Source organism: Pogona vitticeps, chromosome 13 (genome assembly GCF_051106095.1).
Source record: "Pogona vitticeps strain Pit_001003342236 chromosome 13, PviZW2.1, whole genome shotgun sequence".
In the NCBI taxonomy this organism is placed as follows: domain Eukaryota; kingdom Metazoa; phylum Chordata; class Lepidosauria; order Squamata; family Agamidae; genus Pogona; species Pogona vitticeps.
The window spans coordinates 14099558-14126545 of NC_135795.1; the positions used below are offsets into that span (position 1 = coordinate 14099558).

The 26988-nt window shown below is 41.8% G+C and overlaps 1 protein-coding gene across 3 annotated transcripts in view; it reads right to left on the reverse strand.

Annotated features, from left to right (window-relative positions):
* The window catches only part of XYLT1 (xylosyltransferase 1), a 257453-nt gene that overhangs the window by 134429 nt on the left and 96036 nt on the right, over positions 1-26988 (reverse strand). Inside the window, exon 1 of one of the 3 annotated variants that reach the window (XM_078381245.1) lies at positions 13838-13966. The exons of the other annotated variants lie outside the window; for them this stretch is intronic. The gene's annotated coding sequence lies outside the window, so the exon portion shown is untranslated. Of the gene's footprint in view, positions 1-13837; positions 13967-26988 lie in introns of those variants that run through there. 3 annotated transcript variants of the gene reach the window in all.

The following is a 26988-nucleotide window of genomic DNA, read 5'->3' on the forward strand; positions in this document are numbered from 1 at the left end:
CTGTTCAAGAAAATTGGAGATATTAAAGGAACATTTTGTGCAAAGATGGACATGATAAAAGACAGAATGGGAGGGACCTCACAGAAGCAGAAGACATCAAGAAGTGGTGGCAAGAATACACAGAGGAACTATACCAAAAAGAGTTGGATATCCCAGACAACCCAGATAGTGTGGTTGCTGACCTTGAGCCAGACATCCTAGAGAGTGAGGTCAAGTGGGCCTTAGAAAGCATGGCTAACAACAAGGCCAGTGGAGGTGATGGCGTTCCAGTTGAACTATTTAAAATCTTAAAAGATGATGCTGTTAAGGTGCTACACTCAATATGTCAGTGAGTTTGGAAAACTCAGCAGTGGCCAGAGGACTGGAAAAGATCAGTTTACACCCCAATCCCAAAGAAGGGCAGTGCCAAAGAAGGCTCCAACTACCGTACAATTGCACTCATTTCCCATGCTAGCAAGGTTATGCTCAAAACCCTACAAGGCAGGCTTCAGCTCTGGTCCATGGGGTCACGAAGAGTCAAACACGACTTAATGACTAAACATCAACAACAATAAAAGAAATATAATTGAATGGTTAATATATTGTGTGATTGTTACATGCTTGAGAATTTAAATATGCATACAGATGTGCCATACTGAAATAAATGGATTGTATTAAAAGAAAAAAAATGAAGATAGAAAAGGTAAAAGTAAAAAAAGGAATGCATATGATAAATAATATTACACATAAAATGTAACTAGTTTGAGCTTTTAAATATAATGTATTGTAATGTAATATGACACACTATATTATTTAATCATTGTGCTTGGTATAGTAATATGTTTTAGATAACTTTAATAATAATCTCAGAACTGTGTATTTGCATTTGATCCCAATATTTTTGTATACCACTGTATATTTATATATTTTGATGTTTTATTTGTGGCTGGTCTTTGACTGTAATAAAGTTCTCTCTCTCTTTCTCTCCGTCCGTCTGTCTGTCTGTCTGTCACAACAAATATGTAAAGATTAAATGTTAAAGTATGTTAACTATGTCAAATAGTAAAGGACTAACTATGAACTATAGTTCTTTGGTTGTAGAAAACTGTGGAAAAGTTCTCGATCAAGCAAAGAAGTAGTGGAAGAGAGAAATGGAACCTTCACCCATTTTACCCAGCACCAAGAGAAGGAACGTGATTGACTGGAAAAAGTCAGAAGCGGAACCAATCCCAAGGAACCAGAAGCAAAATTTGAAAACAGGAGCTGGAGGTTTTTCAAGGGAGTTTACAAAGGGAAGTTAAATTGTATCAAAGGAAAAGGAGGCCATGTTTCAGAGTGGGCTACCTAACATAATTTGCTTTGCATCAGAGAGAGACAGCTGGTGTGGAGTGAGAAAGTTGACACTTGCAATTTATGTAACTTCAAGTTTAATAATATTCCTTTTAACCGTTGTGCTATTTAAATAAATAACTTGTTTTATGTTTCAATTTAAAAATCCCTTGGGCATTTATGATTTGGGCTTAAGGCAAGTACAGTGAAAGTAACGAACAGGTAGTTCAAAGGTGATTAGCCAGGTTGGGCTGGTCATAGGCTATAAGGGGTTTTGCACACTCTGGAAGTTTTTTGATTCATTCTGTTAATGAATCTCAGCCCAGGTGGTTATGTATCACCTCTCGAATGGGTGGCTGGATGGCTCAGGAGATCCATAGCTGGGAAATGTGAGATGGAGGGGGAGCACTTCTGCCCTTGCGCCCTGCTGGTGGGCTCCCCAAAGCCCACTCTCTGGCCTCTAACAAGTGACTGTCAGGCTAGACAGACCTTTGGTCTTATCCCACAAGATTCTTACGATCTTATGCCATCTTTTTTCTAAATACCCTTCTCTCAAAAGATGAGGTGGAAAGGGAAAGGAATTAGTGCAAAAACTTGCACAGACATGTGAATAGCACGTCCAGTACAAATGCCTGACACATTCCAAACTGCCCTTCTGCTCATGTAATTGGTTTACATTGACCCTTCTCTTCCAAGCACAACGGTCAAGTCAGTAATTTAACTTTTATCTAAACTCAGCCCAGGGTCCTTCTCCCACAGGGATTGCCAGAGCTATCTATCCAGTGGAATTCTCCCTCCCTGTTTGCTTCCCCATGTCTCTTTTCATTAAAAGCCTGTCCAGAGCATAGTATGTCTGCTCTGATTTTAGAAACAGCAAAGCTAAAAATAAGCTGGTGACAGGCTTCAAGGAGAGCTTAACGTGAAAGCTAAATTTGCTGCTGATCAAGCGTTCTGATTTGGGGCATCAGCTACAACATTTATTAAACTGAAGGTTGGCAAGTTATACGTGTTTCTTTTATTGCCTTCTGACCACACAAATTGGGCCCAAACCCAACCTTTCAATGTTACTTCCTACTGTAGAGTTTTTAAAAAAGTGCTTTATGATTTCCACTAGGGATAAATGTTTTTTTTCCCATTTGATTAGCTTTCTTTAGAGAACAACTTTCCACGGTTTGCAAGTAACTTCATACATTTAAAGGGAAGTATGTAAGAATGTGAAAAAAGTAAAACTGACAGGATTCAGGCATCCAGGCCTGTAGATTTTAATGCTTAGAACTTCAAAGCCTGGCTCTGCATCTGTGTTTAACCCACTCTAGGTACAGTGGTGAATTTGGGCTGCCTATTACAACAGGATCCTCTGCTTATTGGGCACAGCCAATACCTACTGAATCTTGCCAGACTGATAGTTGAGAAGTTCATTCAATTCACTGCTGAGAACTTACACAGACTTTCAAATTTAATGGAAACAAATTTGAGACTAAAAACAGCCAGACCAGTCTACTCATAATTCTGACTACAGGAGCATAGATTAAGTGTGCCACGTCTGCCACTGTTTCATTGCTGCATTACTCACCTCTAGGAGGGGAAAGGAATTTTGATGGACATTCAACAGTCACATCTTTCCAGACATACTGAGAGAAGACGTGCATCTCTAGTTGTGAATTAGAACATCTATAATGTGCATGGGATGTTTCATAGAAATAATGTGCACTCAAAGTGAGCATACTTTTAAAAATATACTGTAAAGTGTACTAAAAATAAAGTGTGAGTAGCTAAACTATACCCAATCTTAAAAATACATAAGGATGCACTTTAGTCAATAGTAGGGATTATGTAAATTAGGTATCATGCATAAATAAAGTACATTTGATAAAATGCAAATATAAAGATGCACATTATAAAAATGCTCAAAATGTGTACAATTTTTTTTGCATTTCTTCCTTTATCATCCAGATAAAGGATAAAAAAAACAATTTTTATAACCTGTCAGGAAACATGGAAAGGATGGAAACACAGGTGAGATTTGAAGAAATGTGATAAAATCAAGATAGAGTCACTTCCTCTTAAATGCCTTGCAGATTCTGACATACTCCAAATAAGACACCGCTTTGGCTATTAAATATTCCAGGACTTGGCCCCAATCGGAGTCAGTATGAGGGCTGGCATTTGGGGCCATCTGCCTAGACCAACCCAGAGGTGTCCTCTTGTCTGTTCCTCCTCCTCCTCCTCCTCCTCCTCCTCCTCCCCATTCCTGCCTGTGCTCATAAAGCACCCCTTTGGGGTGACCTTGCCACCACCACCCCATTCACTCTCTTCTGGATGCTGCCAGTCTGAAAGGAAAACAAAACAACACCAAAACAACAACAACAAAACCCTGGTAGCAGTAGCCAAGATGTGTGATGGATGAGGTTGCATTACTCAGGGAGAGCCTTCTCCAGGGACATCTTACTGTTGCTTTCAAAGGTGGGAGACAGAGTCACTCATGCTCAGAGCTACCCAGGGCAAATGATCAGCAATCCAGCTGCTGCCATTTTCCCAGCCAGAGGGTTCTTTGCACAGTTTTCTCAGGAAAGGGGCAACAGGGTAGAGTTTGAGAGAAACCGTTCAAAAGCTGCCTTGGCATCTCCTGAGCATCTGCCACCCCAGGCATCTGCAGCCTGCTTCTCAATGGTAAGGCTGGCTCTGCCACCTGCAGTGGACAACAATGGGAGGCATGAGTCAGGAATCTGATTCAATATAAGGCTGCCACCCACGTAAGAAACCAGTGCTTAAACACCAACATGTCTGCTGCTTTCTGTCACAAGCCTTGGTGACAGTTCTCACTGCCACAGAGAAGGAGTGGGGAAAGAGGGGTCTTGGTGCCTTCTTCAGTCTGTTTCACTCTTTTGCCATGCCGCCCCTTCCAATCCCCGTTCTCTCTCTCTCTGTGTGTCCTTGTCCAGATGCCACAGGCTGAAGCAGCGTTCCAAAGAGGGTGGCCGTGAAAATGTTTGCTCAAGAGCACATTGCCTGGAATACCAATGTCACCAGGCAGTGATGCTTAACAATGTGTGCAGGGTGAAGGAGAAAGGAGTCGTGTGTGCGCACACATGCATTTGTGTGAGCGGAGGGGGAAATAATTCTGTCATGAAGGAAGTAAACAGACTGGGATCCGTGTCCCCGGCAGCTACCACATTACAATTCTGTGCTTCATAATCTCAGCGATCAGCACTTGTGATAATAAAGCTCCCTCTCTCTGAAAACAAGCTGTTAGGTTGCTGTCATTTTTATTTTTTTTTAAGTCAGCCTTGCTTATTATTGTCAGCAGGTCTGAAATTTGCTGGCCTTTATTATTCTGCATTAGCATCAAATTATCATGTTTCTCAAACAGGCTGGAACAAATCGGGCTGCAGCAGCATCCCAACGTAAACAGAGTCAGAGGGTGTTGGTTAGGGTTGAAGGGAAATATTAGGAGCAGAAAGCTAAAGCTCTACCCAAGGCTGCCGGCCTCAGCTTTAATAATTCAATCTCATTCCTTGTCCTTTATGGTAGACATCTTAGCTTAATGCCAAGAAACGACATGAAGACCCACCCACTTGCTTTGATCCGATACATACGTGCACACAAAAACAATCCAGTTTCTTTTAATGGTTCCTGGGCAATATGTAGCAAAAGCCACTAGAAAGATCTTGTTAAGAGGCCAGCAGAAACGACTTCATGGCTGGCACTGCTAACTGAGAGCAGCAATGAAAATGGTTATGCAGGGGAGCCTATTAAGGAACGTTAAGAGGCCAGAATCATCTCCCTACCCCATGATAATGGATGTACCAGTGTGGGTGAGGAAATTATTACCGTTCTTGACTTTTTAACCTGATACAAAGGGGATTGCTCAGCTGCCAGGAAGCAACCTCTCCCTGCCATGATGTAAATGTGCATAAGTAATTGGAAAGGGTAGATCTCTTTGAAACAGGGGAGGTTGGTGGTTTGTGTGTGTGTGTAATGTTCACTCTGGTTCTTTCTCTTTCCTTGGTACACATTTAACCATCCTTTAGAAAGGAATTATTTCATCCCCCTTTCCTGAGAAAAGAACAGTGCAAAGAACCCTCTGGCTGGGAAAATGGCAGCAGCTGGATCGCTGATCATTTGTCCTGGGTAGCTCTGAGCATGAGTGACTCTGTCTCCCACTTTTGAAAGCAACAGCAAGATGTCCCTGGAGCACACAAATGGCTATCTTAATAGACACACACAGGATCCAGGTTTGAGAGAAGCCTTCACAGCAGTCGTGAAACAAAGAGAGGAAAGAAAGGGTTCACAATGAACCTGATGCATTGGAAAGTCTTGGGTGAGAGTGATCAACTACACAGCCACATTGGACAAACTGGGCCTCCTAAGGCCTATTCTGCCTAGGGAGTTCAAGGAAATGTTCAGCCTGTAAAGTGCAACATTTCCAAACCCTGCACCCATCCCTCCATAGCCTTTTTAAATTTGGGCAGGCGGGGGGGGGGGAGAATCACTGCATCTCTCCAGTAACAGTCAAATTATTTTCTCCAGAAACTCCCCCATCTTGTCACAGCAGCTTTATGCAACTAAATTAGCTGCAAACACCACAAGCTGTTTGTGCTGTGCATTTCAGAGAGCAACTCTCTTTCATTTAACCTCCAGCCTCTTGCTGAAGATTAGCCAAACTCCTTTAACATCTACATTATTGTCTCTTTGCCAGCTACATGCTCATCACTTTGACATACAGATTAACACCTTTGCACAGAGAGGTGTAGCTAAAGGGAAAACACATTCTCTAGAGTTGGCGTGTTGCTGTTTTAACCTTGATGAGTTTTCTTTTCATATCTGCAAGGACTGATGTAAATGGGTCCTGAAAATGGATTTGCAGTCTGTTTGCTAAGGGGCTGAGTGTGTGGCAGCCATATGTACCACAGATATGGTAACACTCCAGGTACTGCTGGACTACAACTGCTGCTTCAGTTCTTTGAATACATGTAGGAATAACAGTCCCAGCACACATGAAGGGTCATAAATTGCCACCCTGTTCTTGCCCACCTGCTGCAATGCTGTTTTGTGTGTCTGTCCACATGGACAAAACTAAATCTGTACTTATAAAAAAACTGTGGAATTGATGGATATAAAATTTTAAATCTTGGCGGGGGATCTCTATGTACAGATCAAGGGGTGGCAACCCCTTGTCCTCCAGATGCTTCTGGACTGCAACTGCCATCTGCTCTTTTAAAACATATTCTCAGTCTGTCAACATCTGGAGGACCACAGGGCTGATCTAGGTCTAAGCTTGAGACTTGACTATATGTACTGAGATGTAAGAGGACGAGATGGTTGGGCAGTATCATAGAAGCTACCAACATGAATCTGACCCAACTACGGGAGGCAGTGGAAGACAGAAGGGCCTGGCATGCTCTGGTCCATGGGGTCACGAAGAGTCGGACACGACTAAACGACTAAACCAGTGGTTCTTAACCTGGGCGATAATGCCCCCCAGGGGGCGATTTCATTTTTCAGGGGGGCGGTAGAACGAAAAGGGGCGGCGTGGGGGCGCTGGCAGAAAAAGGGGGGGTAGGGGGCGCTGGACAAAGCCAAACCTGTGAAGATGGCTGCAGCCTTTTTACAATGTGCATGAATATATATTTTCCTCCTATCTTAATTTAGTTTCAGAGTTTTCATCTTGAAATTTTTAGTTCCTGCATTTTATGCCCTTTTTATATTTCTTTTTGAGTCTTAAAATTCGCTTGCAACTAAATCATTAAATGTTACTTTTTGGGGGCATTTCATTTTCTTGGAATTAAATTTTGTTTTCAGGGGTCATTGGATTTAAGTGTCTTAAACAAACAAACAAACAAACAAACAAACAAACAAACAAACAAACAAACAAATAAGATATAATAAGAAATAAGAGGGGGGCGATGATAACTTCCTCAATGGCTCAAGGGGGCGTTTCTTTCAAAAAGGTTAAGAACCACTGGACTAAACAACAACAACAACTGAGATGCAAATAAAGATGTACACAAACCAAACCAATGGGTGTCTTCAGCCTAATTTCAAAAGCCTTCTCTGAGCAGAGCAATCCATTCAGATCTTTGGTGTGAACAATCTATCCTTCCCATGGAGGAGTAGAATTTAATTACTTTTAATTATGGGCATTTTCTTGGTATTTTTAAAAGTCTTACTGTGTTTTTATTCAAAGAGGCTAGTCTTTGTTATTTAAACTTCTATTTCTATCTTCTATTGGTACTTATTTCACTAGCAGCCCATTTCCTTAAATGTTGATAATTGCAGAGGATTAAGCCTTTTGATATTTAACTGATTAATGGTAGAGATGGAGGTATTTGTATTCCTATATGAATATCCCCACACAGGTGGAAATAACAAGGGTCCAGCCCCATGGGGACGGACTGTCCACTCACCATTTTGTCACTGACGAAAGCTCAACAGAGCCTTTGGAGCCTTCCTATCGCGCCGTTGTCCGCAATCGATTACCCACTTCTGGCAGGAGGCGGGATGACAAGCCTCTCTGCCAGGTCACAGAGTGGCTAATCCACTGTGGACAACAGTGCGATAGGAAGGCTCCATCAAGCGTGCATCAGCGGCAAAATGGTGAATGGACAGTCCGGCCCCATGGGACCAGACCCTTGTTATTTCCACTTGTGCGCGTGTGTGTGTGTGTGGGTATTTGTATGCATACATGAATATGAATACCCCCATCTGTAATAAATGGTTATTTATTGTGGGGGACTATTAACCACAGAGAATAACAAACCCATGACTGGTAATGCTAAAGTAATTGCAAATAAATACCTTTCATGAAAGGTAAAAACTAAGGAAATAATTATTTAGAATTAACTACAATATAATTAATTAGCCTGAAAAAAATACATGTTTTCGCAGAATGAATAATACTTTATGGAGAAAATAATTTTTAAAAAATATAAAAATCTAATATTTATCATATTCTGAAACAGTGTAATCAACTAAAGAAGTAAATGAAAGAAAACAAAAGAAATTAACTGTTTTGGCCATGCCAAACTTTCGCCACAATTTCTTGTGAATACGGCCCCTGAGCAGCTGGCCAGTTTGTAAGTAACAAGCCTCAGTCCCACCAATGCTGCCCAGCCTTGATTTAGACCCCTTAACTATATGAAAGACATATTGAGGAGGAATTTCTAACTCCCACAGTATTAATCAACACCTGCCAAAAGCAACACAACTTCTTTTCCCCCCTTAGGTCTCTCTAACCCAGGGGTCTCAAACATGAGGTCCGGGGGCCATTTGCAGCCCCCCAGATGATAGTTTGTGGCCCTCGCCTTGCCTGCCCCCCCAAAGCACCCACACATCCTCTGCTGTCAAGAGTAAAAAAAAGCCTTGCTTCGCTCGCCAGCTCTCTCCCAAGACAGCACCTCTTGCACCCTCCATCCAGAACTGCAGCCGGCCAGCCGGCCCACCTGTCTGTCGGCTAAGGAAACTCCTGGGCGGCTTCCTCGGGCTCTTGCTCCGCTTGGCGGAAAATCTGATGCGGCCCAGCCTCACCCAGACTCTGCCTCCAGCGGCCCCCAGGTAAATTGAGTTTGAGACCCCTGCTCTAACCTATACAAAATGTCTCCAATATTCTTTCCTTCTGAGAAGAAAGACACATACAAATACCAATCACAAGAGGATTGGCTGCTTATTAATAAAGACACAAACAATGTATCCAGTGCTTCCAATTCTTAAACAAAGCAGCATAGTTTGGAATAATTTGTGCACGTTTCCACAAAAGTGAGTGGTTCTGCCCAAAGCATAATTCTCGCAATTACAGATGGGGGCATTCGTATACGAATACGAATGCACCCCCATAGCTGGACTTAACGAGGGTCCGTCCCCTGGGGCCGCACCATCCAATCACGTGTCAGGCGGCAGCAGCAGCCTCGGTCAGCCTTCCAATTGCTCCCGCTTTCTTTCCTCTCATCTAGCCGCTCAGCAGTTGTGCAGGGAGACTCGTCCTCCCTCCCCCTGCCTGGAGTTGGCTAGATGAGCAGAAAGAGAGCGGCGCTCCGGGATCTATTGGAAGGCTGGCGGAGGCTGCCGCTGCCGCCTGACGCATGATTGGATGGTGCGGCCCCAGAGGCCAGACACTCGTTGAGTCCAGCTGTGCGGGGCGATTTGTATTCGTATACGAATACCCCCATCTCTACTCATAACACAATAACTCTGTTTTATGGAGTGCTCGAAAATTCCTTGCCATTCTCACAGTTAAGGAGAAGAATGTTAAGTTCCTCATTCTTGTATGTGAAGATGAGATAAATGAAGACACAGACCCCTACTCTGCTTTTTTTTTAAAAAGCCACAGGAAGTTCCATTTTAATGTGTGGGTGGCATAATCTTAATTCCCCCCGAAGATATTGAAAAGGAAAAATTATAAAACATTCTTCCTGGTATCTGAATAACCTGTCACTTTTCATTGTCGAGAAAAATGAAACAAAGAGCCTGTGGGACAACTGAACCAGATAAGATTAATATACATCAAGTGGTCAACTTAGCTGTGTAACACAGACTCCATTTAGGCATAAGACTTTTGATTTTTTTTTTTTAAACCACAGAACCCAGAATTTGCCAGGAACGACCCCAGCCAGAATTATGGTTGTTGTAGCCAACTCATTTCACATGTTAGCCAGGTTATGCTCAAAATCCTACAAAGTAGACTTCAGCAGTATGTGAACCGAGAACTCCCAGAAGTACAAGCGGGATTCCGAAGGGGCAGAGGAACTCGAGACCAAATTGCTAACATGCGCTGGATTATGGAGAAAGCCAGAGAGTTCCAGAAAAATATCTACTTCTGCTTCATTGACTACGCAAAAGCCTTTGACTGCGTAGACCATAGCAAACTATGGCAAGTTCTTAAAGAAATGGGAGTGCCTGACCACCTTATATATCTCCTGATAAATCTATATGTGGGACAGGAAGCAACGGCTAGAAGTGGATATGGAACAACTGATTGGTTCAAAATTGGGAAAGGAGTACGACAAGGCTGTATATTGGCTCCCCGCTTATAACTTAAATGCAGAATACATCATGCAAAAGGCCAGACTGGAGGAATCCCAAGACAGAATTAAAACTGCCAGATGAAATATCAACAACCTCAGATATGCAGAGGATACCACTCTGATGGCAGAAATTGAGGAGGAATTAAAGAACCTCTTAATGAGGTTGCAAGAGGAAAGCGCAAAAAATGGACTGAAGCTCAACATCAAAAAAACTAAGATCATGGCCACTGGTCCCATCACCTCCTGGCAAATAGAAGGGGAAGATATGGAGGCAGTGATAGATTTTACTTTCTTGGGCTCCATGATCACTGCAGATGGTGACAGCAACCACAAAATTAAAAGACGCCTGCTTCTTGGGAGGAAAGCCATGACAAACCTTGTCAGCATCTTAAAAAGCAGAGGCATCATCTTGTCAACAAAAGTCCGAATAGTCAGAGCTACAGTTTTTCCTGTAGTGTATGCAAGCAAGAGCTGGACCATAAAGAAGGCTGACCACTGAGGAATTGATGCTTTTGAATTGTGGTGCTGGAGGAGACTCCTGAGAGTCCCCTGGACTGCAAGAAGAACAAACCAATCCATTTTGAAGGAAATCAAGCCTGAGTGCTCACTGGAAGGACAGATTCTGAAGCTGAGGCTCCAATACTTTGGCCATCTCATGAGAAGAGAAGACTCCCTGGAAAAGACACTGATGTTGGGAAAGTGTGACGGCAAGAGGAGAAGGGAATGACAGAGGATGAGATGGATGGACAGTGTCATCGAAGCTACCAACATGAATTTGACCCACCTCCAGGAGGCAGTGGAAAACAGGAGGGCCTGGCGTGCTCTGGTCCATGGGGTCACGAAGAGTCGGACACAACAACTAAACAAGCCAAATCAATCCAAGTCCTCAGAGGAGATTCAGCGTGCACACACACACATACGCACACACACACTGCAGCAAGTCTCTCTCTGCAGCAATGGCCTTAACCAGAAAAAGAAACTACTGGGAGTGGCTAATCTCCACAGAAAATGCAATGGATTTGGGGGACTAACAATTTTTTGAGGACCACCATGTACAGAGCCTAGTGAACAAAGAGGCTACCGTCCCTGATCCATTGTGAATCCTATGGCTTTTAGCCACCCTCATTCATTTTCTACTTCTTCAAATGGCTGTTGCTTCAGGGAGAGACTTGCTGAAACATAGATGCTCTGGAGGGATCTCAGACAGTAGAAGTCTAATACGTCAAATATTCACTAGGTGTGGGACTTCCGCCCCCCCTACTGCTGCTGCCAGAATTTGTCAGGATTACAGGACTGCTAGGTTTTTGAGAGGCAGTCTGTAGAGAGCCTAATAAGCAGTGAGACTACCAGTACCCTAATCCCTTGTAATTCCCATGGGGTTTAGCCACACCCACTCATTTCCTACTTCTTCATGCTAATGTTATTCCCGAGAGAGAATTGCCATTGTATAGGTGTGTGTAACCACTCCTCTGAGGAACTGGGTTCTTTCTGGTTACGGCAATATTGCAGACAATCATGTTACTCATTTTGTGCTATTACTAACTTTTTATTTACTTGTACAAGTATAGAGATGCGTTCTCACTAAATGTTGAAAGAGGCTATCCTACAGTTCAACTGCTGATTTGTCTTGTACAGTGGTGCCTCGCTTAGCAATTTTTTCGTTTAACAAAGAATTTGCTTAGCGATGGGTTTTTTTGAGGAATTTTCCGCATCGTTTAACGATGTTCTCTATGAGTGATTTTCACTTAGCGATTTCAGGACCATGCTTCTCATAGCGATTGCATTTTGGGTCCCCTGTTTCGCTTAACAATGTCTGTTTTCGCTATTTTTAAAGTGTCTTAAAATGTTCAAAAACTGTTTTAAATGCTTGGAATCGTTAGTGCATCTTGTAAAACCTTTGCAAACTTAATTTGGCTTTGTTCTGACTTTTCGTTAATTTTTGGTGAATTTTTCCCCCCATTGGAATGCACTGAATAGGTTTGACAGCTGTAGGTTGGACCACAGCAAACTATGGCAAGTCCTTAAAGAAATGGGAGTGCCTGACCACCTTATCTATCTCTTGAGAAATCTATACGTGGGACAGTTAGAACTGGATACGGAAACACTGATTGGTTCAAAATTGGGAAAGGAGTACGACAAGGCTGTATATTGGCTCCCTGCTTATTTAACTTATATGCAGAATATAGCATGCGGAAGGCTGGACTGGAGGAATCCCAAGCTGGAATTAAGATTGCTGGAAGAAATATCAACAACCTCAGATATGCAGAGGATACCACTCTGATGGCAGAAAGTGAGGAGGAATTAAGGAACCTTGTAATGAGGGTGAAAGAGGAGAGCGCAAAACATGGTCTGAAGCTCAACATCAAAAAAACTAAGATCATGGCCACTGGCCCCATCACCTCCTGGGAAATAGAAGGGGAAAATATGGAGGCAGTGACAGATTATACTTTCTTGGGCTCCAGGATCACTGCAGATGGTGACAGCAGCCATGAAATTAAAAGACACCTTCTTCTTGGGAGGAAAGCGATGACAAACCTCAACATCTTAAAAAGCAGAGACATCACCTTGCCAACAAAAGTCTGAATAGTCAAAGCTATGGTTTTTCCTGTAGTGATGTACGGAAGTGAGAGCTGGACCATAAAGAAAGCTGACCGCCGAAGAATTGATGCTTTTGAATTGTGCTGCTGGAGGAGACTCTTGAGAGTCCCCTGGACTGCAAGAAGAACAAACCAATCCATTCTGCAGGAAATCACCCCTGAGTGCTCACTGGAAGGACAGATCCTGAAGCTGAGGCTCCAATACTTTGGCCATCTCATGAGAAGAGAAGACTCCCTGGAAAAGACCCTGATGTTAGGAAAGTGTGAGGGCAAGAGGAGAAGGGGACGACAGAGGATGAGATGGTTGGACAGTGTCACCGAAGCGACCAACATGAATTTGGCCCAGCTCCGGGAGGCAGTGGAAGACAGGAGGGCCTGGTGTGCTCTGGTCCATGGGGTCACAAAGAGTCGGACACGACTAAACGACTAAACAATAACCATTTTAGAGGGAATTAAATAAGGCAAACATCCTTATTCAAATTGCTTTTAAAAGTACCCCATTTTAGTATAATTAATAAGGAAAACATAAGTTTCCTATTGCTTCAGTGTTGCTGGAAACAGCATTAATGCAATGCTTGTTTACATAGTTATATCTCATCATTTGATCAATTGACTCCTGAGAAATCATATACATTTTTAAAATTAAAGACCAACACCAGCAAAGAAAAACCAGCAGATATTATTTAACTGAGCAGCAGAGGAGCCTTGACTGGTAGGTATACTGTACAAAAGAATTCTTTCATTTTTCCCTTGTATAAACCATTGCTGATTTGTATGTACATCTGAACTGTATAGTGATTGGAATGAACTACAAATTTCACCTCTTTTGCAATGTCCCTCCCACTGTGGCTGCAACTGCACTGGATGACATTTAGCAGTCTGTATTACATTTGAAATTGCAATAGTGCTCACACAGAGGCTGCAGATTGTCTCCTCTTCTTTACTTCCTTCCTCTGGTCCCACTTCTGATCCTTCCTTCCTTTGGTCCTGCCTCTGCTGATACTTTTATGGTTTACTGTGAAGCTGCTTTTTCATTTAAAGTTTCAAACTACATTTCTCAAGAACGTTTCTATAAAAATAAAATGGAAATATACTTAAAAGTCTAATACAGAAGGTTAAATGTTTGAACAGTAATTTTGCAAAATACCTCATAATTCCTACATCAGAATGATTCTATCAGGGATCACCTTTGCCTTCCCATGCATTAGTCTTTTCCCTTACTTTGAACTCTGGTGAGATTACGGTTTTAAACACATATGGCATGATAAACCTTTGGCTTAAGTCCATATTCAGGCCTGTAAATTAAATAATTAAGAATTATATGATTGTCATAATTGTCATCCTCATTCCATTTGCAATGTAACAACATTTACTTTTTTAGGTGCCTTTACTGCATCAGTGAGCTGTAGGGGTATTTCTGGTTATTTTAAAAATGTAGATATAGTACAGTTAAGAGTAGGAATATTACCTGATTCAAGCACTGCCTTGTGCTATTGCCCTGTGCTCTTTGTGGGCGTTGAAGTGACAGTGAGATGGGCAAGAGAAGAGTGTGTTTTGAACCATAAACCAATGGCTTGCAGCAGATTTTATTTAAAAATGAATTAAAAACTGGTTGAAATTATTATTATCTTACTCGCTCTTGAGAAACTGGAAAGCAAAAAGTTTTTCCAACAAGGTAGCCATATCAGTAGAAAAGTGCTTCAGATGGGGCTTGAAATTATTACTGCAATTAACTGATTTTTAAAACTAGCTCTCCAAGCCCAGAGCATTTTGCCCCATCAAGCTTTCATCTGCTGTGAGAGATTTAATGTGTCTTTTGACTCTGTCTCTGTGTATTTGATTTCTCAAGCATTTCTAAAATGCCTTTCATCCAAGTTAATTCCAAGGAGATATACAAAATATTAAATAAACAAACAAACACAAAATTACTAATACTTTGTGTGCATTAGTCACAGGAGCATTACAGGGTGGGAAACAAAATGGTGGCTGTGCCCTGGGAGTTGTTGAGCAAAGCACAAAACTGACTACATGGTCAAATGCCACAGGATTTGTTCTGCTTATCAAAAGGATGAATTCGAAATATTTTTTTTACTGACTGCGTAACACAAAGCCTGATTCAAATTAGTCCAGGCCTTTTTGCTCCCAAAGTGGCTTTTTTCTCGGCCTCTGGGGGCTTCTATTTTTTCAAGCTAGGAAAATTCAAATGAGATTTTCCACATTCAGTTGTGATATGCAATGCAGTTCTGCATTTGTTACATTGTTTCTGTAAATTACAACCCTCCATGTTTTCTCTCTCTCTTTCTTTTTGTTTACTAAAAAAGGGGGAAAATTTGGAGAAAACATATTCAACAATTAATGTTGAACATAATTTTGAAATTATATCAACCCTGAATTTATTTTATTGCTTTTAGCAACAAAAGATGCTTCACTCAAAATCTAGTGTACTGCTGTTGTTCTGGGCTATCAAGTCAATTCTGATTGATGGCAACCCTAACAAAGTTTTCAAGGCAGGTGGGATGTTCAAGGAGTTTCTATGGTGAAGGAGGGATTTGAACCCAGGTCTCCTGACATTATATGCAATGTACCAGATTGGAATTTAAGATTACAAAAGCCAATTGTACAAACAAATTTGGGGATATATCCTATACTAAAATGTGAAAAGCCGTGATGGTCCTGCATGCTCATGTCAGTAAGATGATAGCAACCCCTACTGCAGAAGCGATCTAAAATTTGTGTCCACAAGAATTATTGTTAGACAACAATCCTGTAAACTATATATTATGCAGCGTGTATAATTTTGAGTAATATTATCTTTAAAAAGTCCCAAAAGAGAACATATTCTATCAGAGTTTTTCCCTTATGTTACCTAAAGTTTCTAATTATTCCCCCCCCCCCCCCGTGTGTGTAAACAGAGACAAAACAAAAACCAGGACATGCCTGGGTCAAAATTTTCCATCTCATCCCAGACCCTCACATGTCTAGTTTAAGGAGAAAAATAATTATAAGCAACTACTCATTTATAATTATTACTTGTAACCAGTTAATTTCAAGATCTGAAATTGGTGCCAGAAGGGTTTCTTGTGGATTTTTAAAATAAAATAATGCCCACTGAGGGATTGTTCCTTTTTTTAGTAACTTCTCTGTATGCCACATGTGTGAGAGATGCATAAAAGGAAAGCAGACATGTGGAGGTTTAAATGTTCCTTAACCACTTGGCCTATCTATTTTTCTCATTATGTAGGTCCTCTAATCACCACCATATTGCTCTCCATCCGTTGTCATTCAACCATATTTTAGAGAATCCAAAAGAGTTTATGATGAATCCATATGGTCCACAGCTGGTTTTGTTCAGCACTAAAGCAAACGGGTAGATTGGTTGAGGGACAGGGGAGGCAAAAGGGAGACAAGGGTGGTCTCTCAGCTGACACAGTTAACTGGAAGCCTAGGAAAGGAGGGGGGCTGCCAACTTTGGCTCTTCTGAGCTGTGATCTGAAGGAAGATATACTTTGCTAAGTTAAACACGTGGGGATATTTAATGACAAGAGGTTTTCTCGGCCGCAGGCCCTCCTTGCAAAAATTGTGTGCTCTCCTTGTGCTGTTCTTCAAACTCATTTGGACAGTTAGGGAAAAAAAACACAGAAGCAGAGAAGAGGAAGGAAAAAGTAATGTCGTTTGGCAAACAGGAGTCACAAGCAGAATAACAGAAGAGTGTTCAGGTGCCCCTGTAAGCTGAATTCAGGCATTACAAAACTAGACAATATTTTTAGACAGTACTTCACTCCAAGAGTGAAGATAAAACATGCTTCGACTCCCCCGCCCCAGTGTAAAAATATCTGTTGTATATGCACTCTGACGTGGGAATCTGTTACTCAAACTCTGGTGGCAAGATTTCTTGGGCTCCCGTCTAAGAGGACACCTTCGGTGATGGCCCTTGGGTTCAAGCCCCAAGTACACCTTGCTTGTTGCATTGTAGGCCATGTCTTATTAATAAGGACTTGCACACTGGATGTACAGTGATTGCTGAGTTTCTCTAAGCCAAAGAAAAAACTTATTGGGAAATGGATTTTCTGAAGGACACAGCTACGTAATTAAACCCCATCTTACCACATGTCAGTCATTAGTCACTGCTGATCCTGGGGCTCTACACATGGCAGCTCTGGGACTATGCCTGAACAGACCACCTTCCAGTTCCTTATTTCTTCCAGTTTTCTCTTCCAGTTTCTCATTTACATAGTAATTGACAATGCCCTGCTCTTCTCTTAGAGCTAGCCTGATCCGCAGCATAACTGACATCCTCCTATCTTTGTCGCAGATGGTCTCATCTACATCATTAACTGACATTTTCCTTGCCTTCTTTGACAGCTAGCCTTCCCTGCATCAGAACTGGCATTGCCTCTCTCTGTCCATTCCCATAATCCTTTTTTCTAGCCTTCAGCTGCTAGCACTCCTTGGTTGGGTATCCTATCTGCTGTCCCAAGTTGAAACCCTAAAAATACTTAGCTTGAAACAAAAGCAACAACAAATGGCAAGCAGGACAAGTCTTCAGTTCTACACAAGTAGCATTCTACTAGCCACATGTTTGCTAACACTGGGCTACCATAAAGACATAATAAAGATGGCTAGAAGGCCAGCCCAGCCCTATTTTTGCTGTCCTTCTGCAAGCAGGTAAAGACCTTTCTCTTCAGGCAAGTTTTCCCTTAGTGACTGGTGGCCTAAGTGATGTTCTAAGTGGACGGTTGTACCTTACTATTTTGAATGTGCTTTTGGTGTAGCTTTGCCTACTGTCCTTTAGTGTGGTTTTTGTTTGAGCCTTTTACTATTTGCATGCTTTCTGTTATTAGCTTTGAATATTGTCTTTTTAAGCCACCTTGGGTCCTGCTTAAGGAGAAAGATGGGATAAAAATAAAATACCATATTTTTCCATGTATGTGACCCCCCAATGTATAGGACAACCCCCTAATTTTTACCCTTGTAGGAAGCCTAGGAGCAGTCAATGGGCAGCAGCGAGAGGTGGCCGAGCACAGCTGTTTCTTTGCCTCCGCCCCCTCCTGCTGCTGCTGAGCCCATGAGTGGTGCTGGAGGAGACTGCAGCAACAGCAGGCGGAGACAGAAGCAAAGAGACAGTCGTGCTCGGTCACCTCTCGCGACTGCCCATTTGACTGCTTCCGCCCGTTCACAAGGAGACGATCGCTGGACGATCAAATCAATGAGCAGCCGAAGAGGGGGCCCAGCACGGCTGCTTCTTTGCCTCTGTCTCCTGCTGCTGCCTTCCGTGTATAAAAGGACCCTAAATTTTTCCTCTAATTATTTTAGGGAAAAGTGTTGTTTTATACACGGAAAAATATGGTAAAATAAAACGAATGAATGAATGAATGAATGAATGAATGAATGAATGAATGAATGAATGAATGTATTCGCGAAGGCAAATACATTCACTCTCAAGCCTACCCAGAGCACAGTTTGCTGTCCTCTGAAGATGCCGGCCACAGAGACTGGCGAAACGTTAGGAAGAACCACTTTCAGAACACGGCCAAGAAGCCCGAAAAACCCACAACAACCAATGAATGAATGAATGAATGAATGAATGAATGAATGCTAACAAGTGCTATCAGTCACCAAAACAGTAAAACTGCATCTCGCTGTACCACATGAAGGAATACAAATGAATCCCCTGTCAACAGGAAACTACTAGGAAAAGCAGATAGGTTCAGACCAACTTCCTGCTATGCTCAGGGTTGTGGTTTTAATATTTTTTTGGTATGTAGAAGCATTCATCCACAAGATGCCTCCCTCTCCACCTGAAATGGTACAGCCAAGTGAAAGTCGGTCATTGTAGTGAGAGGTAGGCCAGTGTCTTTGTCCCTTCAGAGAGTGTCAGAGCCTTGCTCCCTGGAGATGTAGGTTAGCGCAATATTTATAGACATCAGCTGAAAGAATCTCTTGTTTCACAGCTGCAAATTCAATGGGGCTGTGTTGGAACTGTTGGTCTCTGAATAAACTCCCTGCAGAAGGGCTGCCGGATGGCCCTCGTCAGAGTCCAAGATACAATGCAGACAAAAAACGTACTTGTGAAATACTACAGTGCAGCTTTCAGCACTCTGTGTGTGGTTTTTCTGCATCAGGACAGAGTCCTGCTTTGTGGCCAACAAGACGAGTTGTCTTCTTTTCCTCCTCCTTCTTTCTAAAACTCCCTCAAAATTAACTGACAACATTCACTGAACAAACCTGGCATTGTTGAAAGAAGAGGAAACAAACAAGTAAAAAAAAAACCCTCCTTCTCTGCACACATCCTCTAGTAAGAAAATAAAATAAAAATGAAGGTCTTTTTTTTTTATTTTGAGTTTTAAAAACTCTGCAACTGAGAACTCACGGCATTTCTCAGCATGCCACGTCTACTATGAACACAGATTCCTGCATCACCTTATGTGTCCCTTACTTGCACACACAGTTAGCCAAAGAAGGAGGTGAAGCCTGCTTTCTTTTTGACTCCCATCTCCAAGAATTCTCCAAGCACACTTTTGAGAGGTCCTGTCGCAAGATGCTTAGAAGTAGAAGGCATACAACCCTGGGGTCACATAATTTGTACATCTCTGATTGCATCAGTTGCAAATAAATTATTGGTGTACCCCCAACTAGGATGGGGAAGCATCCTACATTTCATTTAAGGATGCCCTTCAAATAGCCTTTTAGCTTTAGTATCTACAACCATACAGGATAAAATAGAAGTTACTCTTAAAATGCACATTTACTAATATAGGCAACCTTTAAAATTTACCGTTTGTGAAATATACAGTGTTAAGTCTACCCCTCCATTAAATTAAATCTGTTGAGATTATTTAGATTGAAGTGCCTCCAGTTACAAAGCTTAGTTTCCGGCAGAGAACTGCTGGGAAGACAGGTGAACCAACGGTCTGATAAAATTGGAAGATACACTTTATTTATTTATTTTATTTTATTTTATTTATTTATTTAATTTATATGCCGCCCACACTACCCAAAGGTCTCTGGGCGGCTTACAGCATTTAAAATACAATAAAGATATATACAATTAAAATACAATTAATATATATATAAAATTGCCATCAGACCCACAGTTAATATTATTTCAGTTAAAAGCCTTCTGGAACAGGAAGGTTTTGACCTGGCGCCGAAATGTCATCAGTGTCGGCGCCAGACGAATCTCAGTCGGGAGGGCATTCCATAGTCTGGGGGCAGCTGCCGAGAAGGCCCTTTGTCTACAAGCCATCCCTCTTACCTCCTTGAGGGATGGCTCTTTCAAAAGCGCCCCCTGGCTAGATCTTAACTGCCGGGTAGGCTCATATGGAAGGAGGCGGTCCTTCAGGTATCCAGGGCCCAAGCCGTTTAGGGCTTTATATGTCAAAACAAGCACTTTGAATTGGGCCCGGGCAGCAACTGGTAGCCAAAGTAACTTGTACAGAATCGGCTTGATATGGTCCCTGGCAGAATAGCTTGGCATTTTGTCCCATATATTGGGACTAAGCAGGATAGTGGTGGCATTTCCTTAGTTCCTTAATAAATCTCTCAAGTCTTGTTCAGAGACATTAGAAGAATAAGCTAATATTACTGAGAAGTGTCACTTTGTGTATGGTGTGGTGCTGGTGGACTCCTGCTCAACACCTTCACCATTATTAGCCTGTGGAGTGGCTCAGGGTTCCATGATTCCCCATACTATTTCACATAGACATGAAAAACCTTCACAGGCAGGGCTGAGGAAGAAAAGCTGTATTGGACCAAAACCTCTACAGTGTTTCCAAATAAATGAATAAATAAATAAATAATTGTGCCTTTGCTTTTTGAAATTAAACAAAAGGAAGAGGTTGGAGTGAGCAAAGAATGTTGTTGGAAAGGCATCCTTCAGTCTCGAGAGACTATGGTAACATGCTCTGAATCGAGGAGTGTTCTCTCCAGAGCATGAAGCCTGAGTAAAGTTATATGGAGGATAGGCTGTTACCCAAGCAGCAGATCCCCCCTCTCCACGTTGCTGAAATAGTCCAATGGAAAGGCAAAAGCCAATACAACTTGTTGGAAAACAAGGTCAAAATAATGCATACTATGTGTAAGGAAGATAGTAAAGAAAGACAGGGACAAAACTTGAGTCATTTGAAATGTGGTGTTGATACAGATACTAAAGACAACCAGAAAAACAGAAAAGTAGGTACTCAATCAAGTCAAGCCTGAACTCTCAGTCCCAAAAAAAAAAGAAAAGAAAAGAAAAGAAAAAAAGAAAAAAAGAAAAAGAAAAAAGAAAAAGAAAAAAGAAAAAAAAGAGTAACCTGAATCTATCCTACGATGCACATATAATGGAAATGTGAACATTGTAAATGACTGAACTATTTGCAGAGCATAGCATTCTGACCAATCAGAATGTGTCTGGAGTCACTGGATCATCACCAAACCATAGTGGTTTGCAGATGATCCTATATAAAAATCCTGTGGATCCAAGAACTGCTGTGGTTTAGGTCTCTGGCTGTGAAGAGGTTGGGTGGCTGATTCCCCAATATGCCTCCTTGACAAGGGCTGGACTTAATGATCCATAGGCTCCCTTTCAGCCCTGCAGTTCTAGGGTGGTGGCGGTGGTTGTCCGTGACTTGGAATGATGTTTGCAACACTGCAAAGCCATGAGCTCAGGGATCCACAGTTTCTGTATTGTAATCTATGGGCACAAATGGGGCCTTTGGCTGTTCAGTGGTTTGGGAATGATCTTGCATAAAAATCATGTAGATCCATGCTCCCTGGATTGATTTTTGCGCCACTGCAAAACCATGCACGCAGGGACCAATGGTTTCTGTCTTGTAGTCTGTGGGCACTAACGGTCCATATGATTGGACAATGGTTTGGAGATGGTCCTGAGAAAAATCATGTAGATCTATGAGGATCTGTGCCTTGGACTGCTGTTTTTGCACCATTGCAAAGCTATGCACTCAGGGAACCATGATTTCTGCGTTTCGGTACCTATACTGGGACAGTGGTTTTGGGATGATTCTGCAGACAAATCATGTAGATCTATGAGGTTCTGTGCATCACCTCTGATTTTGCAACACTGTGAAATCATGTGCTGAAGGACCCATAATTTCTCTGGTGTCATCTGTGGGTGCAAATGAGATCTATGATCTGAAAGTGGTTTAGCGAGGATAATATCTAAAATTCATATGGAACCATGTGGCTCTGTAAACTTATGAGTAAACCAGGTAAACTTGTTTTAAGATCATTCTCCAGCCACAAAGGGAAAAAAAACAGTAATTTCACAGCTTAAATGAGTGAGACGCTGAATATTATTATCTATTTTTAAAAATATCTTTTAAAATATTTTCACAGTCAGGAGCTAATGCGTGGCCATGAAGGAGTTAAATGTTTTCTTTCACACTGAAGGCTGTGGGAGGGTTAAAAATGACGGACATGATCCCTTCTGTATAAATCTGCCTGGCTGACTTCAGACACATTCTGATTGGTCAGAATGCTATGCTACTGTGTGCAAATAGCTCAGTTTAGAACAGGGGTGTCCAACCTTTCACCTTCCCCGGGTCACATTAGAAGATGAAAAGTTCGTTTGGGCCGCACATACATTTGGTTTGGGCCGCATGGAGGGGCAGCCCTAGCCGTCCTCCGAAGCCCCACTCCAAGCGCGCTTGCTGGCAGCTGCAATCTCAGACAGCAGAGGCTGCCAGCTTCGACTCCGGCGGCTTTATGGGGCCGGGAGGGGGTCCACCTATTGACGGGGACGGCGCAATGCAGTCACGCAGCCCCCCTGTCCCCTCCCCTCCCACTCCTTCCTTCCCTCTCTCCCCCTCTACTGTTGTGACATGCCCCGGCCACATTCCGGCTGCAAGCGCTGGCAGTGTTACTTGAAACTTTGGATTTTCTTTAAAAATAAAAAAATTGCACTGGGCCGCATTACGAGTTGACCTGGGCCGCATGCGGCCCTCGGGCCGCAGGTTGGACAAGCCTGGTTTAGAACATCATTGATAAGGAAGAGAGCAAATTTCAAAGATTTCAGGCCGTAAAAAGCACTAATTAAACAGTTTAATTTAGAGCCATGAAGGGCTCAATCATTCTGAACAACAACAACAAAAAGCCAGTAAAGAGAATGTATTCATTTTCAGTTATGTAATTTTTGTCTTATCAATGTATTTAATCTTTTTTCTATAGAATTTACAGGGGTAAAACAGTTTTACAGTCACAGCTTGAAAACCCTTTGCCCAAACATCCCCAGGTTTGGCTCAGAACAAGAGCAGACTTTCTGCCACAGCTGTGCCAAATTTGGTGCTGATTCGAGGTCCAGTTTCATAGTTATAATTTTTGTTTGGGGCATGCCTATCTTTTGATTTGACTTTTCTGCTCCTAAGTGCGTAATATATCGTGCAGGTATAATAATATTCATTCGCAGGTAAATGATCATTGCCAAATACCTTTTGCACCCAAGTCCTCTATATTCATCAAGCGCACAAGCCAAAGGATGATGAGGGTGCATATTATAGGAGTCAAAGACTGGGCTGCTATGGGCAAAATAAGGCAAGGATGGATTTGGGCCCTAATGCTCGCAATTAAATGGATTAAAAAAAAATCACAAAATCATTCTTGAGTAACACAGTTGCATGACCTATTTGTCAGACAATACCAGACTACCCATTCTCAACTGGTGTATCCTGAATTAAAGACACAGGAGAGTGATGCTGTAATGTCGATAGAGTAAAATAATGAAGATGAGGATGATAACAATAACAGCAACAGCTGCACCACTAACAATAATAAGAAGAAATGTGTGCATTCTGGGAAGTAGTTATTAAAAAGGAACTCACAAATCTTTCCTGGGATTCATTTACACCTGGCACGGAAAATTAGGTGATATATATAAAACTGAAGAGCCTCTCATGGGGTGAGGAAGAGGGAAAGGATGGTAGCCCTAATTCAGCACCACTACCATAACTGAATACATAGAGATTCAAAGCTAGACTTTGAAGACGTAAGCACTCAAAAGTCCTCTGTCTAGATGGATAAAAGCTTTCAGTTTTCCTTTTCCCCCACATTCAATTACTTAAATTCTTTCTGCCCGTTTACAAAGAAGCTTGCAAATTATAGAAAGTTCTTACTGAAAAATGAACTAATCACAATTCTTACTCATCCTTGTTTCTCTCCTGCTTGCTCATCAGCTGTTCCCTCCTCCTCTGCCCTTATCTTTACTTTCTTATTGGTCCAGAAGTGGCCTTGAGTGACATCAAAGCCTTGAAGGCATACAGGGACATCCCTGAGTGGGTGTTTTGGTGATAACCTCACTCTGAGGTTAATAAGGATTTTAACTAATGGGTTTATTAGATAACATCTGCTTCATAAGAGGTAGATAGAAGACTGAGAAAGCGATTCATCTGTATGACACATTTAAACATATGGGAAAACTCAAATTTACACCCATAGCCACATGCATTTAGTCCTCTGAGTAGTTGATCAAATATACACATTGTGACTGACCAAAGACTGACCACTGAGCTTGACCAAAGAGTTTCTGTAAATGAATCCATGGAAGGATCTGTATTTTAACACCCCCAGTAAAAATCGAAAGACGGTAAATAATATCTCACAACTGCAAATCCCAGAAGCCTTCACTAGCAGCTATGCTGGCCGGATTTTTGGGAGATACAGTCCAAGAACACCTGGATGGCCCAAAGTTGAGAACCACTGCTTTACAAGGATCACATAAGCGTCTGGCAGAAAGTGGTTCAAGCGTAAGCCAGGCCAGTATCCTCTTAAAAAAAAAAAAAAAGAAACTTAGCATTTTGCTTTGGAAATTTATTGACCTACACAGTATATGTAAATATATTCAACTATAATTGATTCCTCAACTAAAACACATATCAATCTGACTAAACTGGGCTTAGCCAAATCCAGTATGTGATCCTCAGGCATCCGCCCAGGGTCCTAGGACTTCCCTCATGTGTCTGCTGCGCCACACACTATTTTTTTTCTTTTGTAAATGGCCCCTTGCACTTTCAAGGATAGGGGACTTTAAAGCCAGTGGGTGGCCTCTCCAAAGCTCTTTTAAAGATACACTGTGGCTTTTTTTTTTTTTTTTTTTTTTTTTTTTTGCTGGTGTCCGTGGCAGGGGCTCAAGAGTGGGTGGGGGATATATGTAGCCCATAAACCGCTAATCGCTGAAATGTATTCATTTTGTTACATTTTATTCCAGGGTGGATTTGATTTAAATGAAACTGATTTAAATTGTGATTTAAATAATTTTTTAAAAAAATGATTTTTTGACAATTTGTATCAAAATCTGATTTTTTGACCAGTAAAATATTTTTTTAATATTTTTTTATTTTCTATAACTATAACAAAAAGAAAAACATATACATAAAACATATAAACTCAAATACAATAACTGTGTTCCCCACCACCATGCCTCCTCCTCCTCCTCCTCCTCCTTGTTCTTCTAAACTGCATAGATTCTTGATTTGGAGCTTTCCCTTTCCCCCTTACTAGCACCTATTCAAAAAATTTGCCCCATATTTCATAAAAATTATTCTTTTTCAACTCTCCTTTCTTAATCTTTAAATTGCAAGTTAATTTATCATTTATTGCTATATTCCATATTTCTTTGTACCATTCTTCAATTTGCAATTCAGTTCTTAGTTTCAATTGCCTGACAATAATCAATCTAGCTGCTGTTAATAAATTAGTTATCAATTCTTTAGTCATTTTGTCGTATTCCACATTTAAATATATTTGATTTTTAAAAATCATTATCCACCCTGTTTTAAACCAAACTTTCTCCCAAAGACCCAAGGCAGGTTACAAAACAGCAGAGGAGGGAATGATAGACGCATTATCTTAAAGGTTAAAAATTCTATGAAACATTAACAATAATCATTTAACCTAAAAGCGCTTAAAACGAAAAATAGCAGAAAAGTTCTTGACAAGGATCTTACTATCAGGGGAGCCCCTCATGGGTAGACCCTGGACCCAAATATACACAGAACTTTGAACAGGGCCTGGAAACAGACCAACCGCCCATGGAGCTGATCTGAAAGGCGTTATGGGTTCTGTGCAACTGGCCTTCAGTCAGCCACCTGGATCCACTGAAGAGCATCTGAATGCCCTTCACACGCCATGCCACATAGAGCACAGAATACATCCCAGTAGCTGCATCAGGCAGCTCAAGGAATGAACATATTTATTTTTGCTTGACTAATTGCGTATTAAATTAGTTATCTGCCAGGTTTTTAAATGACACAGGGAATTGATGAATTGATTGAATATTGCAACCACATGCCCACTATGTGCTGAATTTCACAGTAAGGGGGGGGGAAATGGTGGAAGGTTGACGGGAAGACCAGAATGCAATGCACGTGTGACAGAAGGTGTGCTCAGCTTGAAAAGTGTAGATTAACCTACAATTTGTCAGAACAAGTGAAGAGGACTGAAAGGAGACATTACTTTTTCTACTGCGTGTACCTCATATCTTGCTTCAGGTTGTGTCAGATGGTGCATGATTATTATAGCTGTCTTGATAGCTCAGGGAGTTAGGTATCTGGCTGCACAGCCAGAAGTTGGGAGTTAACAATTCCTCACTGTGCCTCCTGGGAGAAAAGCCAGCCTATGAGGCCTTGGGCAAACTGCACAGTCCCAGGATGTCCCCCAGAAGAAGGGAATAGTAAACTACGTCTGAGTATTCTCTACCTGGAAAACCCTGGAAAGGGTCCCCCTTAAGTGAGAATTGCCCTGACAGCACATGATGGTTGCTATGCTACAGTGCTAAACTCCACACTGAGCAGATACCTTTATACGTACAAGAAGTGTGCAGAGGAGCCCAAAAACATGGAAGGTTTCAGAAATGTCTTCCCTTTTACAGGTGAAGTGTCGAAAGGACGCAGAGTAGGGAGATGAGGAAGAGCAACTTAAGAAGGAGGAAGACTGATCTTTCCATTGGTATGTTGTTCCAAGGTCTCATGGAGAAAATTATGTGGCTGATAAAGAATAAGTCTCATCGGGTAATGCAGCGGTGCTAGCTTGCACAGGGGGTAGCGCACAGACTCACTGAGAACTGAAAAGGT